Source organism: Symphalangus syndactylus, chromosome 2, assembly GCF_028878055.3.
Source record: "Symphalangus syndactylus isolate Jambi chromosome 2, NHGRI_mSymSyn1-v2.1_pri, whole genome shotgun sequence".
NCBI classification, from domain to species: domain Eukaryota; kingdom Metazoa; phylum Chordata; class Mammalia; order Primates; family Hylobatidae; genus Symphalangus; species Symphalangus syndactylus.
This window is the reverse complement of record NC_072424.2, coordinates 112,525,947-112,531,946: the sequence shown is the minus strand read 5'-3', so window position 1 is coordinate 112,531,946 and position 6,000 is coordinate 112,525,947. Positions and strand designations below refer to the sequence as shown.

Sequence of the window (6,000 nt, the reverse complement as noted above, 5' to 3'; positions counted from 1 at the left end):
TATGAATATGGTTTGTCTGCTTATAACTCTTAACCCAGTGCAACTGTCATGCATGGCATACCTGAGTATTTATGCTTGCAAAAATACGTATGTTGTTATTGCCTATTTTATTGTGTAAAGTGGCCTATGAAGTGTTTTGTCATGATTTTATATGTTCTCAAATAAATCCCTTTTTAAAAATGTAAATAAATCTTTTAAATTTTTTTTTAGCTTTTTCAGAATTACATTTTCGGGATTTTGATCTTTTGGGTTTTCAGCATTAAGGATAATGGCGTTCAGGATTGTGTTTTTTTTGGGATTCTATTTGGCTCCCCACATGCTCACCTTCTTATTGGAACCCTTTCCTCTTCTAGCTTCCACAGCCCCAGTCTCTGGGTTTCCTTCATTTGATTATTTGTTTTTCTTTTCCACATCTCTAATCCTTCTTCAGGACAATTTTCCTTGTTTTCTGTATGTGCTGTCCTCAAATTCCATAGGACACAAAGTGTGGCCCAAGAACAAGCTGCATCAGCAACACCAGGATCTCTTATTATAAATGCAGAATTCAGGCCTCACCCCAGAGTTGCTGAATCGGAAACTGCATGCGTTTAAAAAAGATCCTCAAGTGATCTACTTGCACATTCAGGTTTGAGGTGCAGTGGTCTAGATGCTGGTGCTCTCTAAGGTTCTGTCTGTCTGTTTCTCTCTCTCTCTCTCTCTCTTTTTTTTTTTTTTTTTGAGACAGAGTTTTGCTCTTGTTGCCTAAGCTGGAGGGCAATGGCACGATCATATTTTTAGTAGAAATGGGGTTTCACCATGTTAGCCAGGCTGGCCTCGAACTCTTGACCTCAGGTGATCCACCCGCCTCAGTCTCCCAAAGTGCTGGGATTACAGGTGTGAGCCACCGCTCCCGGCCCCGTTTCTCTCTTTTTATGGGCAGTCACATCTGCACCAGACTTTGATATTTACATCCTATGACTTTCAGAGTAACTCCAGCTAGATATATCTTGAGTGCCAGGCATTTATTCAGATTTGCTTAACTGCTTGCATATCCCATAGGCACCATGAGCTAAATATGTCTAATATTGAACTAATTTTCATTTTCTCCTCCATCTGCCTAAGCACTCAAACCAGAAACCCATTATCCTTGATTCCTCCTTCTCCCATCAGTGGTAAAATATACTAATAGAGAAGCATCCACTATACAGAATACCATGGGAAAATTTTAAATTAAATGCTCCTATTTTCTCATAAGTCAGCTTTCCCCCTCCCTTTCACCCAAAATAAGAAATAGAAAAATTCAGTTGAGGTCGGCTGTCAGACCTGGTTTGCTTGCGGATTCCTGAGAGAAAGAATGAGAAAGCACAAAGTGTTTCTGTTGGAAAACACTTGCAAATTTGGCACAACCTAGCTCTTTTCATTTGCTTCTAATAGTTTGAAATCAGAGTAGAGGAGGAACTGAATCCTAAACAAGTCAATTAAGAGTGGAAGCGGAGGGCCTCTCAATGCAAGAGATGGCAAAAATGTATACACCCTGGTATCCCTTCTGACCGCTACTAAAAGGAGCTATCTGTAATAGTTTGGGAGTTTACTGGATGTTGTCATTTCTTGATTCTTTTTTTTTTTTTTTTTTGGAGACGGAATCTCACTCTGTCACCCAGGCTGGAGTGCAGTGACGCGATCTTGGCTCACTGCAACCTCCACCTCCCAGGTTCACCCCATTCCCCTGCCTCAGCCTCCCGAGTAGCTGGGACTACAGGCAGCCACCACCACGCTCGGCTAATTTTTTGTATTTTTACTGGAGACAGGGTTTTCACCATGTTAGCCACGATCTCCTGACCTCGTGATCTGCCCACCTCGGCCTCCCAAAGTGCTAGGATTACAGGTGTGAGCCACCGCACCCAGCCTTGATTCTTAAAGCTATATGCTTTCGGGAGCAAATGTTTATGTTGAATTTTCTTATTCTAGGACTTGTGTTGCCCTGTGAATGACATCTAGATTTGAGTTAATCTTTTTGTAATTACACATATGGGGTTGGAGACTGCTGTTTGCCTACTGATATCCTGCATTCCCTCCTCCTCAAGGACAGAATTGTGACCTGATTTGAGGTGGCCTCTGTCCCCTGCAGTCTTTAGCACACTGAGCAGCTGGAGAATGGCCACATACCACAGCATCTCCCTTTACCGCCCCCTCCTGCCTGGCTCTGGAGTGAGCATCACCCCTGTGGTGCCCACCAGCCCTGGGGACAGACTGCTGCTGCTTGTCGCCGAATTCAGAAACCCCAGAGAAGCATGTCGTCTCCGCTGGCAAAGCTCCCACCAGCACCCCGGAGCCCCAGCCCGCTGAGAAGCAGAGAGGTCTCTGTGTCAGCAAGGTGGGAGATGTGCTCCAGGCCCCCACCTCCGATTCTCTTTTCCTTAGAAACTGTTAGAAAGCAAGCTTAGCATCTATCAGTCTCTTAAGATCATTGTTCACCTGGATTTTGTCTACACAGCCATTTGCTATCTGGACTGGATAACGAACCACCATCTGTAACTCAATTTGTATGGGGAAAGTGTGTTTGGCACTCCAAACATCTAATTTACTAAGCACCATTTGCAGCACGGCCTGTGTGTGTAAGTGGATTCCTGCCAGGGTATGTGGACTGAGATGAATCAGGAATCAGGAGCCTCAAAATGAAAAATGGATTTGATTCCTAAATATGGCTGTGACTATGCACAGGAAGAGATTTAGAGAAGTAAAACCCATAGATGGTTGAATTCAGTAGAAAAAAAAAACAAAAAACTAGCAATTTGATGTGATTCAACTATTTCCTCACTCACTCTGCTGGAACCAAAGTGGTTTATCCTTTCTTTTAGCTAATGCTCCAAGATATCCTCAGATAGAAATGTAAATCAGGCCACCACTGAGTGAGAATGCATCCCCAGAAATGCTGCTGCACAATGAGTGTTGAGTAAGGAAACAGCAGTTCAATGTCCCTCCTGTTACCACACAGAAATTTCTTTAAGAACTGGCTGAGAAAATATCTCAGTTTGACATGAGGTTAAATCCTTTAAACCAGCATGCTATGCTAGACCACTATTATTCCTCTTTTTTTTTTTTTGAGATGGAGTTTCTCTCTTGTACCCCAGGCTGGAGTGCAATGGCATGATCTTGGCTCACCTTGACCTACGCCTCCTGGGTTCAAGCAATTCTCCTGCCTCAGCCTCCCCAGCAGCTGGGATTACAGGCGCCCACCACCATGCAAGGCTAATTTTTTTTTTTTTTTGTATTAGAGACAGGGTTTCGCCACATTGGCCAGGCTGGTCTCAAACTCCTAACCTCAGGTGATCTGCCTGCCTTGGCCCCCCGAAGTGCTGGGATTACAGGCATGAGCTACTGCACCGGGCCTTGTTTTTTGGAATAGTAGAGCAAATAACTTGAAGGATACATGTTTCATGGGATTCATCTGGGGTTTATTTCTTTGTAACTTGCCAATTTCTTGTAACTGGCCAAATCTTTGGAAGGAGATTAGAAATACAAAGAAACAATTCAGGAAAAATAGCAATTTTCTGTAGCTTTCCCAAAGGGACTGAGAAGTAAGAGCTGATCAAGTAGGTGCAGATCAAAGAGGCTCAAACCAGAGGGGAACCAAAGAGAATATGATTTGCATAGGTGATGGTGCCACAAATGGCCAGGGGTCATGTTGCTTACTGGCTGTTTGGGCTTGGGCAAGACATTGAATGTATTTAAGTCTCATTTTCTTTCCCTGTAAATGGGGAGAATAATAACAAATGATATCTGCTGCTATTGTTATTTGGCCAAAATAATTATCCTAGGCTTGAAATGGTACTGATGAAAAGAAAGTGTGTGTAAGATCTAGTAGTTGATAGCACAGCAGAGTGACTACAGTCAACAATAATTTAGTTGTACATTTAAAAATAATTAAAAGACTAGAATTGGATTTTTCATAACACAAAGGATAAATGTTTGAGGTGATGGATACCCCATTTACCCTGATGTAATTATTGCACATTATATGCCTGTATCAAAATATCCCATATCCCCCATAAATGTATATACTTACTATGTACCCATAAAAATTAAAAATTAAAAACATTTTAAAAAGAAAATGCTTGTGTTTTAGAACATTATTCTCGTTCTTTTGGGCTTTGATGGACCAACCAATTTGAAGTAAATTCAGCATTTACTTTTGAGAAAAATTACTTTTAGAAAAGGAGACACTTGGTTTTAAAAATGCACACTTTAAAGTTTATTGTTTTCTTCATAGCATCTTTGAGATTCTCCTTACTGTCTCTCTACCCTAAAAGAAGCATAATTGCGCCAAAATCTCATCATTATTTTAAGAGGGGATTTCATATACTGCTTTACTTTGGCTTTAGGCAACTCCATCACCTTAAGTTTTACCAGAAAGATTGAGATGAAAATCAATTTGATACACTGTCATAACAAATCATATGACATAGTAGAGGCTCTTGACTTGTGGTCTTCCAAATTTTCTCTGCTTCAGGGTCTTGGGTCCTAGTACCCATGAGGATGCTAGGATAGTGTTATTTACTGAAAGCAGGGATGCTGGGGCTAGGGAGACGAGCAGGATGGACAGATGTTTTTCTGTAGGTATGAAAGTTTGAGACACCAATTTGACATGCAAGTATAGACACCATAGCCTCGAGCTATGGAGGTGATTGAGCAGAACAACTCCTTTAGCACTATGTTCTTTGAAGTCCCGGAAACTTCTCCGAGAGCTTCCAGGGCACCGAGGTGGGGTGGGAGAGTGACTTTGGGTCTTCCCACCCTACCCTGCTTCAACCAGAGCACATTTTATTGTGTTTCCCATCATGGATTCCATGAAGCTTCATTTGAAGGAAAAAGACATTTCCATAACTTAATTTTTTAAAAAATCCACTGAATTGCAGAAAGGATAAAGTGGTGTCCGAATATATAAAATATGCAGATTTTATTTGTTTGAGAAACACAAGGATGTATTATTTGACAGATCGTCTAAACCAATTAATTTCTGGAATGGAAGACAGAGGGAGAAAGAGGAACAAAACTGTCACACAACTGCAGTTGGTAATGGGATTATTTCATTGGCTTAATTCACTAGTCAACTGAATAATCAAACACTATATGCATCTCCCTAGATGACGTCAACAGTGACCTTTTCATGTATTTTTTCTTTATTCTGTGTGTCATGAATCCAGTACAATCTTAGAACACAGACATTATTTTATTCCTGTGCTGTGTTTCCAGGACTTGGCTAAACAACGGACTGGACATCTTTTCTCTCTCTTCAGAACATGGAAGAAGAATTTGAAAAGTTAGAAGACTATATTAGATGCTTTTCTTCAACCAAAATTATTCGCTCTCAAGAAAAACATGGGGTAAAATGCTAACAGATAAAACTGTTGAACCAAGAGGAGAAATAAATTTAGATCCCTAAATTGTGAAACGGTACAGAGTGTAATACCATTCCCTGTGTTCTCTCCTTCCTTCTAATGCTGTCCCCCTCTCAAAGCACAGCTTTTGTCTTGCTTTCCTAACAATTTCCAAGAATGCCTAACACTTCTTTTCCAGTGTACACACATAGCCTTGATTATGTGATTGTGGTCCAATCCTTTGATATCTTCCCAACCCATTTGAAAACTTCGAATACTAAGGTCTATCTTATATGTTTTTATTCTTGAAGGGGGATATACTAGATGTTTAATGAAAACATTGGCAGTGCCCTTCAGATGGAGACCACGAGGAACACACCTGTACTTGAGCAAGATCAATTCAGGACTCCTTACAATGAGGGAGAACACATACCGTGTGAGCTATGGAGGATGTTGGGAATGACTAATTGTACGATTTGAGCTTGTGTTAGGTGACTTGAGGGAGAGTTTTAGAAAATGAGGCTTTGCTCTGGATTGAACAGTTCTAGGAAGTACAGTTGATTCTGTGTTTGGATATTTTAACACATCTAGAAGGAAGGACGACTAGACTGAGGCTAAAGCTGTGATTGGTAAAACAACAGCT

The 6,000-nt window shown here is 41.0% G+C and overlaps 1 pseudogene; it reads left to right on the top strand.

Moving 5' to 3' along the window:
* Positions 1-4,654: 4,654 nt before the first annotated feature.
* Positions 4,655-6,000, top strand: part of LOC129462344 (protein FAM8A1-like) — a 125,410-nt pseudogene continuing 124,064 nt past the window's right edge.